Source organism: Nicotiana tabacum, chromosome 8 (assembly GCF_000715075.1).
Source record: "Nicotiana tabacum cultivar K326 chromosome 8, ASM71507v2, whole genome shotgun sequence".
NCBI classification, from domain to species: Eukaryota; Viridiplantae; Streptophyta; class Magnoliopsida; order Solanales; family Solanaceae; genus Nicotiana; species Nicotiana tabacum.
This window is the reverse complement of record NC_134087.1, coordinates 88,632,534-88,646,009: the sequence shown is the minus strand read 5'-3', so window position 1 is coordinate 88,646,009 and position 13,476 is coordinate 88,632,534. Positions and strand designations below refer to the sequence as shown.

The 13,476-nt window shown below is 36.9% G+C and overlaps 1 non-coding gene across 1 annotated transcript; it reads left to right on the top strand.

Annotated features, from left to right (window-relative positions):
- Window positions 1-964: 964 nt before the first annotated feature.
- On the top strand, window positions 965-1,035 carry TRNAG-UCC (transfer RNA glycine (anticodon UCC)). The gene has a single exon. It is a non-coding gene; the product is annotated as a tRNA-Gly (tRNA).
- The last annotated feature ends 12,441 nt before the right edge of the window (window positions 1,036-13,476 follow it).

Genomic DNA, 13,476 nt, shown 5'->3' with positions numbered 1-13,476 from the left:
AATATTTTATTATATAAATGATATGCTAATGGTATAATGTATATGTATTTGCGCATGTTTGTTTTAGCTAGAACATATTCTTGTTTATTGATGGAATAGATAAAAATTAATACATAGCATAATATTCGTTATATATTTATGAAACAATGAAAGAGGCATCATGGTCCAGTTGAAAAAGATGTAAGATGAGAGGGGAGAGAGAGAATGGAGTTGTTTGATCAACGAAGATATATATATATATATATATATATATATATATATATATTAGGTTTTAAGGGGATCAATTAATGAGAACAAATTAGTAATCCATCCCTTAATTATTGATTCCTTAATTAATAAATCTTTTAAAACATATAGGCAAAAAAACATATGAGATTTTAAAACATGCCATAATTGTAAATTAATTTGCTGTTTTAGGAATAAAGCAAAAGTAATACTATTTATATTATTAACTCTTTAAAAAAGATCTATCATGTAAAAATCTCTAATCCCATTTTGTTCGTTGAGTGGGCTACATTTTTATTATTAGTAGTCTCAGGCCTTTCGACATTGTTCAGTTCATGGTTTAAGTTAGATGGAACACCAAGAAACCAAAGTAATCTGGGGCTGGCTAGTTTTTACTCTTCTCCTTTAGCATGGCAATATAGAAGGGAATATATTTCTATACCCTATCAGACAAGATTTGACTCAAAAAGAGACGAGGAAAGAAAATAAGGATTTAACCAAATTTGAGATTTAAAAGTTGCAAAAATGTTCTCATTTCATGCGTTCAAATTGCCAAAGAAATTTCGGAATATGTACCTCTGAGCACGAATGAATCCGAAAAAGTGCTCTTTTTCGATTTACTTTCCATATAATTAAGGGGAATATTTTTCCCCTGAATATACGAAGAAGTGAAGAACCATATGCACAAATCAAACACCACGATTCTTAGAATAATATAGGTGGACTATTTTCGACAACAGCGTTTGTAGTCCAACGGTTAGGATAATTGCCTTCCAAGCATAGACCCGGGTTCGACTCCCGGCAGACGCATTATTTTTGTACGACGATCCAATTTAGCTTTGCTTTGTTGCCAATTCTTATTTTTCAGTTCTTCTTTTGTTTTTGTTCTTTAAATAGAAAGGAAATACAGAGAAGTATAAAACACTATGTAGTCAAATTTAAAGCACTCCTGCTCTTCCAATATCAATCTTCATTCTTCAAAGTGCATGTTACTTGCTAAGTTTAAATTGTACAGCCTAGAGTAATTTTCCGTAGTCACCCAATGGAGCACAAGAAAGTCACAAAAGAAAATTATTTTTATGGAAATTGAGGAGGGGAAAATTTATTGTGTTGGAGAAGGAATTCAAGAGAATTTCTCCTAGCAAAGAGGCAAAATAAAAGGAAGACATGCTGGCTGTTGGGTTCGAACCCACGCGCACTTATGTGCAGAAGATCTTAAGTCTTCCCCTTTTTAACCTCTCGAGCAAACCAGCATCTCTGTTCAAAATATATTTACATTCTGTCACGATCCTAACCCGGACCCGGTCGTGATGGCGCATCTCGTGAAGAAAAGGCCAGCCGACACTTTCCATTTTCCATTTATTAACAGTTAAGCATTTAAGAAACGGTCTAAATGCGATAAAATAAATCCGAAATAACCATGATAACATAAATACGCGGAAGAACACCCATATACAGCCCTAACCGGGGTGTCACTACTCATAAGCATCTATAAATCATAATACAAATCAGCTAAGTCAATAAACTAGTACAACTGTCTGAAAAGAGATGGAAGTGATAAAGGAGTAGAGACACGGGGCTGCGGACGCCAACAGCTACCTCGTGAACTCCGAATGTTCGCCTGAAGCTGGAGGGATCATCACTCGGGAGTGGAACCAGCTACGCCTGAATCTGCACACAAGGTGCAGGGAGTAAAGTGAGTACTCCAACTCTGCGAGTAACAAATGTAAATAAAGACTGAAAGCAAGAAACTACGTAAGGCACAAAGAATTCTATAATGAAGCAGTAAAACCAGTAAATCAATGAAAGATAGGTAAAATTCTTTATCTCAGATGTAGTTTCATGAAAAGCCTTTTTTCCATACTTAAGCAGGTAATTGACAGTCAATTATGAAAAGTAAACACATAAAGACTCGCCCCTCGAGAACAGTATCAACAAATACGCCCCTCGGGCAATATCTCAGAACAGTACCAGCCCATCGGGCTCAAATCTCAGATCACAATATCAGCCCCCCGGGCTCAATCTCATATCACAATGGATACCTGCGCTCACTGGGGGTGTACAGACTCCTGGAGGGGCCCCTTACGGCCCAAACGCAATATCAAGCCACCTCGTGGCATTATCACTAGGCCCTCGGCCTCATATCAATCAAGTCACCTCGTGGCGTACATATCTCAGGTCCTTGGCCTGATAATCAGTATCAAATGTTTCCTCACAACATAGGTCCTCGGCCTTACTCAGTCAAAAATCCTCACAAGCCACTCGGGCAGTAGTAAAATATGTTTTTCAGCCCAAAATATCATTTAAAAGATAATGTAAGTGTTAAAAAAGATTAAACATGGCTGAGTACGGAAAATAGTGAAATATAACATGACTGAGTTCAAGTATAAAGTCAAAACAGTAAGGAAATACCAGTAAAAATTTTCGAAGGGTTCAAATAGTTGGCACAAGGCCCAAATATGGCATTCAACCCAAATAATGATGATAACAAATAGATTTCAGTCAAATACGCAGTAAACTCATTAATCAGGACGGACCAAGTCACAATCCCCAATAGTGCACGACCCCACGCTCGTCATCAAGTGTGTGTCTCACCTCAATATAACACTACAATGTGCAATTTCAAATCCTCAGAACATCATTTACAATCATTACTCACCGCGAACCAGTCAAATCTCTAGCTCACGACGCATTTGCCTCTTGAATCGGCCTCCACTCGCATCGAATCTATCCAAAAATCAGAACGAGGACGTCAAGATATGCTAATAGAACGAAGCCCAAGCGAAAACAATCAATAAATGGCACAAATCCCGAAATTACCAAAACCCGACCCCCGGTCCCAAGTCTCGGAATTCAATAATTTCTACATCAACGGGATCTTTATCCTCCCACAAGTCTATACATATCAAGAATACTGAAATCGAAATCCAAATGACCCCTCAAATCTCCATTTAGAGGCCTCTTAAACTCAAGCCCTAATCCCCAATTTTTCCTCCTTAATCTCCACTAAAACCATGATTAAACAATGAAAAATGATCTTAAACCCAAGTAATTAAGCTTAGGGAGCTTACCCAACTGATATCCTTTGATTCCTCTTGAAATCCTATGCCTTAGCCTCTTTCCCGTCTTCAAAAATGATAAACTTAGCAAAATTTCGCGAAGAAGACAATTTATACCTTCTACCCAGACCTTTTTGCATCTGCGGTCCCATACTCACTTTTGCGGTACCGCAATTGCGGTTCAACGTCCGCTTTTGTGGAATCACTTAAGTTCCCAGCCATCCGCATCTGCAGTCCTCGCCCGCATCTGCGACATCGCAGATGCGGTTCTCCTAGCCGCTTCTGCGGTCCTAGTCCAACATACCTCTGGTCGCTTTTGTGGCCACTCCCTCGCATATGCGGCGCCGCACATGTGGTCCCCAATCCACAGCTGCGAAAATACCAGAAGCAGCAATTCAACAGCTGCAACAACAATCCAAACTTCCCGTTAACCTCCCGAAATCACCCCGAGGCCCCCGGGACCTCAACCAAAAGCACAAAAATATCCTAATACCTTATTCAAACTTGTTCCAATCATCAAAACACCTCAAACAACATCAAATCACCCAAAACACATCGGATTCAAGCCTAACTTTTCAAAATCTTCCAAATTCCGCTTTTGATCAAAAACCCAACCAAACCACGTCCGAATGACCTGAAATTTTTGCACACACATTCCAAATGACACAATGGAACTACTTCAACTCTCGGAATTCCATTCCGACCCCTATATCAAAATCTCGCCTACCAACCGGAAATCGCCAAAATATCAACTTCGTTAATTCAAGCCTAAATCTACTCCGGACCTTCAAAACCCATTCTGATCGCACTCCTAAGTCCCAAATCACCTCCCGAAGCTAACCGAACCATCAGAACTCACATCCGAGCCCTCTAACACATAAGTCAATATCCGGTTGACTTTTCCAACTTAAATTTTCTTAAAAGAGACTAAGTGTCTCAAACCTTGCCAAAATCATTTCGGATTCTATCCGAACAATCCGATACCACATAACACGGATAACAAAGCATAAAAAGGCAGAAATGAAAAAAATGAAGCGATAACTCATTAGACGACTGACCGGGTCGTCACACATTCCAATTGTGATGGGCGTGGAATTCATATCACTTACCAAACAGTTTATAATTATGAACTATTTGATTGACTGATAGAATTTTAGATGGAATACTGGTTAAGGATTTTCGACCAAATTCTAGCTTTCTGCCTATTGAAGTTTTCGAGGAACAAACAAGTAGAAAAATAAACATTTTTATAGCATTATTATAGGAGCAGACGTGATTTGGAGTGTTTTATATATGATATGCGTAGTTTGTATTTATCTGCCATTGGAATCGCAAGATCGAAGTTCCATGCTATCTACCTATTTATTATATTTGTCTCTTTGATAGGCTAGACTACTTGTATTTTCACTACTAAAAACAGTTGTTTATCGACTTAGGTTACCGAGGGACGTCCCTCGGTAACAAGGCTTTATCGAGGGAAGACCGTCATTAAGTGGTACGCAGCGGTGACGAAGCCAGAAATTTCTCCAAGGGTGTTCAAATTTAAAAGAAGAGAATTTTTTTTGACAAAGAATATTCAATATATATTATATACTTTTAAAACTTAGTATTTTTACCTATATATATATATAATATAGTTTTTTGACTTAACCTAACGCGGCTTCGCCCCTGGTACGTAGGTAAATCATTCCTCGGTAAAATTGACCTACATACTCCCTCGCCAATTATTGAGGGACCCCATCGGACAACCATCGATTAGCTTTTTGACACAACTTGTTCAGATAATTCTATTTACCGACGGATATCCGGTATGTTATAAATAATATAATATCTATAATATTCATATCGATGGAGATCTATCGATAAATTAAAAATAATAATTTAATGTTACCGATGGACACTATCCTATATTTAGAATTTTAATTTAGTAAATTTAAAATTTTGAAAATATGAATTAATCCAAATTTCGATAGATACATCGATATGTTCAATGAAATTTACAAAATTAAATATACCTTCGGAGTCCCTCGGTAAATAAGAATTTTGGATTTACAAATAAACAATTTTCCGGTGGACTCTGTCAGCAAGTCTCTCGGTAATTCTGGTATATTTTTGCCAGGCAGTGCTTATTTTTTGCTGCACATATTCAATAGAAACAGAAGTGCAACTACAATAAAAAACAACTTAACAACAGTAAAACTTCATAAACTATCCACATCCAAACTGTCTCATCAGACATCAAAATTATCCAACCAAACTTCATAATCATCCGGTCAAAACTAAACAAAAATGCAACCAAACTTCAAAATGTAATATTCAAAAGTCAACATCTAACTAAACAACAATCCAACCAAACTTAAAATCATACATCATCTTCGGATTCCCCCTTTATCTTCTCCATCTTATACATTGTTTCCATCACTTTGATCCTTTTCATAAATGTGGTTTTTTGGCAAAGAGCGGGGCTGTCACGACCGAAAATTCATTAAAGGTCGTAATGGTGTCGGACACCGCTGTCAGGCAAGCCAACATTAAATAGTTTATTTAATTCTATTTTTAATATTTTTGAAACTATAAATTCCTTCAATTTGACTAGTAACAGATAAACTTTACAAAATAATAATGATATTTTCCAATTTCAATAATGAATATCCCCTAATCATCCCAGATCCCGGGTCACAAGTGCATGAGCAATTATTAGGATTTAAAATACAATACAATAATTGTCCGAAATATAAAATTGGACAAAAATGAAAACACAAGTACTCTGAAGGAGACTCTGCTGGCTGCAGATCGTCTCATAAGATGCAACTCACCTAACCGTGTATCACCCATGCCGCTGCGCCCACAAGGCCACTGAACACACATGTGCCTGTACAACAAGTGTAGTATGAGTATGAAAACAACGCGTACCCAGTAAGTATCCCGTCTAACCTCGAAGAAGTAGTGACGAGAGGTCGACTCCGATACTTACTAGTGGTCCAATAATATAATAATATGAAATTCTAATTAGGCATGATATACAACAATAAACTCAGAACAAGAAATTACTGAACAAGTCTTCCCTATAATTAAGAGCTTAAATCACTTCATTCCTTTAAAACATGTGATCACACAAACAATGAACTTATATTAATTACAAAAAAGGGATATCCAGTTTTATTATTATTACACCCCATGTTTTTGTACGTGAAAGTATGTCGTAAGTCAATTGATATAAGCTCAGGAATGAGATCTTCTTTGAAAGTATATAAAGTGATTTAATATTGTTATACCCTGTACTTCAGACATCACTATCATTATAGGATTATCTAATATAAACTCAAAAAGGACGAAATCCTTCTACAAGGATAAGAAAGGATTACTGAAGTCTTAAGCAAGTTAAGATGAATATGAGACTTGTTAATCATGATTTAAATGAGTTTAAAGTCAAGATATGACTATATATGATGTTTGGATATGACTATATATGATATTTGGATATGAATATAAAGTTTGGAAAAAATCGGATTTAAGTTGCGGAAAAATCGACTAAGGATTTGCCTTGTAATGAAGCATTTTGAGCAATATATTTCATATGTCATATGAAGTCGTTTTAGGACATATTATATACAAAAATGAAGGTCTTAGAACGTAGTCTCCAATGGTCCAAACCATTTATTCATATGACATAGGGGTAAAAAATATGAATTTATATAGTAGGGTCGCCAAGTCATGTCGCCGCACTTCGGAGAAACTGCCAGTTTTATAGGCCAGTTAGGATGTAGTTTTCTCCCAATATATTGAGAGTTACATGGAGATATTTATATGTAATTAAACCCCTATGTGTCTAGTTTACAACACTGCAAACTGTTTGTCAATACGATGTCGTATTAGAGAGATGCACGCGTCCGAAGTTGCACTGCTCAAGCTGCCAAGCAGGCAGCTTACCCACCTACTTGGAGAATTGAGGCGGTGGGCTTATAAGTTATCTTCTTCCTTGTATATCTCATCATTATACACAGAAAACATACACCAAAATATCTCAATTCTCTCTAAGAGATGGTCCAAGATCCCAAGAACCAAACTAAAGGGAAATCAACTCAAATCATCATCAAAGGTGTTAAAGACTACAAGAGAATGCTTCAATGATGTTGTGGTGTTATTGAGGGCTATTGTGAGCTAAGTTAAGATAGGATTTCGAGTTGTAGATGTTTTCCAAGGTATGTATAACATCTTCTTGATTGTGACTAAGGCTAATCTTGTGTTGGTTGTGTTGTTTGAGTGAAAAATCATAAGATAGCACTTGAAAGAACATGAGATATGGTGTTCTCTTTGATTGGGCTGTTTTGTGGCTAAATATATGATTTGTGGTGACTGGAAATTGTGAGAAATAATTTAATAATGTTTTGGCTGCTGTTGTTAAGCTTTTCTAGGTATTAATTAAGTTTATTGAAGAAGAAAAGATGAAAAATAAGTGATTGACGATAAAAATTTAGGGTGCTAGACGTATGGGGCTATTTTGGAAGGCATTTTGTGGATGTTTTAAACTAGAAATAATATGGTACATATAAGTATGATGTTCTTAAGGTTGTAAACTAATTTATGAAATAAGAGTTGGATTCAATTCATATCTTGTTATGAGTAAAAACGAGCTTGCCGCTCAATATGATTGTTAAGATAATCGGAGAAACTCATATTGGATTGCATTGTTGTTGTTGCTATTGTTGGTTATAGTTGTTGTTGTTGGGATGTTGATGACCCTTAGTAGTCTTTGGGATGTATTAAAAATAGGGGAGGTTCTACCCGATTTTTTTTAAGCTATACGACTAGCCAAATACGATGGTACGACATTATATATTAACGACAATATCATTTCACTTGTTGAAGATGCAAGACATTGTGTCGAGCTTGGTTGAGTAATAAGGAAGATGTCATACAGGTATATTAAGGCTATCCCTTATTTCTTTTGTCATGATCCATACAATGTAAATGAAACGTGCAAATGCACAACTTCCATAAATAACTTTATTCATAGAAATGCTAGAGATGCTTATGTTCTTGATTCTCCATGTGTCATATTATCCTATCATCTGTTCATGGGTCTCAGAAAAATAAGTAAGTTGAAAGAGTTCACTTCATGATATTACTCGAAGACATAATGATCTTATGATATTCCAAGAGATTTTATTGACGTACTTCTCATGCATTGCATTCATGTACATTGACCCATGACCAGATGGCGTTATATATGCGTATATATGTATATATATGTATATGGGATATGGGAAACGATTATGACATTATATATGCACCACCACCTGATCAGCTGGTATACGTTAATGATTTGCCCATAGTGGCCGAGATAATATGATGGGATGCCCTCAAAGGCTTGATATTATTAACACATATACCCATGCATGGTATGACATTTATACGCATATGTACGACATTATAATACTAAATGATTCACAGAGTTATTTAGATATACATGTTGAGTCTTTTACTCCATGTTTCTCTCATGTCTACTAGTTACCGATTTTCATTCCTTACATACTCGGTACATTATTTGTACTGACATCCCTTTTGCCTGGAGATGCTGCGTTTCATGCCCGCAGGTCCTGATAGACAGGTCGAGATTCCTCCAAGTACGTTATCAGCTTAGCATAAGGTGTTGGTGCGCTCCATTTGCTTCGAAGTTACTTCTTTGGTTAGTATGATTAGTATATGTATAGATTGGTATGGCGGGACCCTGTCCTGACCTTTATGATATTATGTATTCTTAGAGACTTGTAGACAAATGTCATGTATACGAATACTTGTATGGCCTTGTCGGCCTATGTTTCGAGTATATAAAGAATCATGCCCGCCTTATAGGCCTGTACTTCATATGTATAAGTTTGTATTCCCTCATACTTTACTCCGGTTCATTTACCTATGATAGAATTATGTGAAAGATATGTTATGTTGGTACCCGGTTGAGTAAGGTACCGGGTGCCCCCGTCACGGCCCATCGCTTTGGGTCGTGACAAAAGTGGTATTAGAGCAGTTCTGTCCTAGGGAGTCTACAAGCCGTGTCTAGTAGAGTCTTGTTTATGGGTGTGTTGTGCACCACACTTATAAGCAGGAGGCTACAGGGCATTTAAGACTGTCACTCTTTTTTCTTACTCTAGATCATGTTGTAGAGCTTAGTTGTAGGAATTAAAATTATTAAACTCTATTTTATTCGTAATACAATGATATCTACATTCAAAAAGACAGCTGGTAAGAGATTGAAGGTGGTTGCGGAAGAGTTGAGTCAGAGGAACTCGATTTTGCATCATGCTTATGATGAGTAAATGTGAGGTCTTTAGCAGATCATGTGTGTACTAAGATGTCTAAGCTTCTTAATAATAAGCCCTAAGGCAAGAATATCTATCCACTCGTATGGTAAAAAGGAATAAAAGAATCGGAAGGTAGACACAAGTTTCAGCAAGTAAAGGAAGCAAGGTGAAGAAGGGTACAAGTTACCTAGTTAATGAAGATTAACAATATTTACAATTCTAGCAGAGAAATATAAGCATTCTAAGTTACTTTCAACAGTAACAGAGATATATACAATTAGCCACACCCATCTCAATTATGGCCTATGGGAGCTGACAAATATAGTTTAAGAGAAAGATGAGATATCAGGATAAAGTTGGAGTTAGAGTAACCCAAAATTATGGATGGATTGTTAGCATTAGTTGATATTTTCGAAGGATAGTGCAAATGTGGTAATAGATATCCTTGTGAGACACCCCGATGGTGAACTCTAAAATAGTATAATCAGATATGAATACTAGAATATTTAGAAACTTCAGAAGATAGGCAGTGGATCCTAGAAGGGATAAATATTTACCTTAGTATTACTCCAGCCTCGAGTAAAAAAGAATGGGAGAATGTTAGGCATTCCGAAGAGCTAGTGAGATGAAGTAAGGGGAGATAAAAGTGAAAAATATTTTGTTGAAGTTTTAGAACAAAGTGATGGACAAAAATATTAGCCCGAGAATAAAAAGAGAGTGAATGAAGCATTATGAGTAAGATGTGATAAATGGATGATAACGGTAAATCAAAATATGACATAGTGACAAAGTCTATAGTCAGTGAGGGAAAAGACAAGATGTGACAGGCCTTGAGGCAATAAAAGAGTATAAGCCATAAAATCATATCCCTGTTTCAAAAAAAAAATGAGTTGGTGACTCCAACGTGATTACCAGAAGGAAAAGTTAGACCCCCCCAGAATAATAGAAATCAGTACGAGCTAGTGAACAAGATAAATTGAACATGAATTAGGGACCGAATAATTTGATAATAGTTGGCATCAAGAGAATTTAAGAGATTCCGTTTCGGTGATAATAAAATGGAAAACAAAAAAATAACCTTTCAAGGTCATTCAGGAAGATGCTTCCCTAAAGCGAGCACTGTAAGCAAAGTTATGCTTAAGGGACTAAGTATGCCAGTTACACTAGGTGTCACCCTTGTGAGTAAGGAATTCAATTATCCTTAGTACAGAAGGGGTACCGCAAGGTAAGTAAGAGTCTATAAAGATGTGAAAAGAATCCAAAGATTAAGATGTAACGATGGAATAGTAAAGGAAAAATGCGGTAAAAAGGTGAAAGGAATGAGATTGCATCTATTCAGATCCTATAGATAAGATACGACTCCAAAACATTATGCAAGCACGATGCCGGGGAGAGGCAGTAAGGGTTCCAGCACAAGATGTTATTGATAGATAAGTGCAAATGAACACTTGATACATAAGGATCCAGTGCGAGAGTAAGTTAAGACTAGTTGAGGAAATAAGGAAGTAGGCTTTAACTTAAGCATAGTGACATAAAGAAGATATGGTCTTGTAACAACATTATCACAACAACATTGTATGCACTCTATAAGAAAGTGGCAGCTATGGTGGCTAATGAACGGCAAGGATAAAAAAATCAAAAGGTGATATTCAAGATCATATGGGTTGCATGGAATTCCAACATATGAGGGCACTAAGATGATCCAAGTATTAATGCAACAAGTGGCAGAATGACCCAGAAAAGTTATTGCTTACATTTAAAGACAATTGTGAAGGCATTAAAGGAAATCTATGATGCTACCAAGTAAATGAAGGTTTTGAGCAGTATGAATCGATATGTCTAGGTCGCATGCTAAAGTATCCTATAGCGACAAGGTTTTAGGTAGATATGAGTAAAGGTGTGAAATAGTGAGTGAGAAGGTGACGAGAACAGGTAAGGCCTTGAGATTAAGCCCATCAAAACAAGAGAGTTGATGGTTTTCATAAGCAATAGAAAGCTCGGTACAGTCTGAATGAACTCAGAGGAGTCTAAGAATAGGAGCAATTAGAAGAGATGAAATGCTGCCCTGGTAGTAGAATAATGGTGTAATTGTGATAAATAAGAGGATGACGTTTGGGCCTTCGATTGAGTAATGATTTAAAGAAAATGGATTTTATGGATGGCACGGTATTAGAATACCCCCATAAGATGAATCACGTTGAGATGATATGAAGTATGGTTATTGAAGTATAGTATCACCCATAGGTGGATCAGGAAAATCACTTCAGATGTTCTCCAATGAGACGTGAGCCTTAATGACAATGTATTACGTTAGAGGCGATGGTTGGAGCTAGTGAAAGACTATGATATTGATATTTATATAGTCCAAGGAAGGCAAATGTAGTAGTTGACGCCCCCAGCCGTAGATCTATGGGTAGCCTATCATATTTACAATTAGAGAAGAGTGACATAGTTTGTGAGGTTCATCAGCTAGCTAATCTTGGAATTCGATTACTAGATTCAGGTGGTACTGGAGTTACTATTTAGGACATGGCAACATCCTCTTTAGTAACTGAAGTGAAGGAATGCCAGTATGAAGATCATGTTCTAGATCATTACAAAGATACAACCCCTCAAAAGGAGAAGACACCATTTGAGATTACAGGATATGGAGTCCTCAGATATCGAGGTCGATTATGTGTTCCTAATGTGGCAGGGTTGCGCTAGCATGTTATGGGATAAGCAGTGAGAAAGTAACCAAGAGTTGTATAGCACACCTCGGTAATAATAAACTTAAGTAAGTATTATAGTACGGTATAACATACTTAGATGCACTAAAGCCATAAGGACAAATAACCAAGACTAGGAAACAAAATATAGCAATAGTTGTAAGTTCGGCAAAGTACCAAGCGAAGAACTTCAGTACACCTATATATGATCCGAGGGACATCTTGTTATAGTTCTGTATGTGTTCACAAAGTGAGGTAAAGAGATTGGCAAAAAGCTAAAAAAAAAGAGAAGATCCGCATATAAAAGGACAGAGTCATACATGCTGCAACACAGAAGGTAGTCAAAGTTACGGGATTGGATGAATTCCGATCACAAGTCGTGATGTGAGAAGAGGCCTAAAAAGGGAATGCCCTGGTCTTTGAATTTATTCACAGAACAATTGCCTAGATGGTGGACAATATTAAAATATTCATGAGATCTATAGGATATGAGACTGATTAGCACATCAGTCAACATTCGAGGACGAATGTTCCAAAGGGGGAAATAATGTTACACCCCATGTTTTTGTACGTGAAAGTATGTCGTAAGTCAATAGATGTAAGCTCGGGAATGAGATCTTCTTTGAAAGTATATAAAGTGATTTAATGTTGTTACTGTAACGACCCGACCGGTTGTTTTGAGCTCTAGTGCATCGTTCAGCAGTTTGAGGCCATGAGCAGCTTCACTTCAGGTATTATGACTTGTACGCATGGTCGGAATTGAATTCCGGGTAATTCAGAGTTGATTTGGAAAGAGAATTCTCATTTCGGAAGCTTTAAGTAGAAAGAATTAGCTAATATTGGATTTTTGAGTAAACTACCTCGGAATCGAGATTCAAAGGTTCCAGCAGGTTCGTATAATGATTTCAGACTTGGGCGTATGTCCGGATCGTGTTTTGGAAGACCCGGGAACGTTTTGGCACCTATTGTGAAAGTTAGCATTTAGGAAGAAATTTCATAAGTTTGGGTTGAAGTGCATTTCAGTGTTATCGATGTACGTTTGGGATTTCAAGTCCGGGAATATCTCTGTATGGTGATTTCGCTATTGGGAGCGCGATCGGAAGTGAATTCGTAGGTTCGTAGGTCATTTTGGAGTCATTTGGCTAAAGATAGAAATTTGAAGGTTTTTGGGAAGTTTGACCA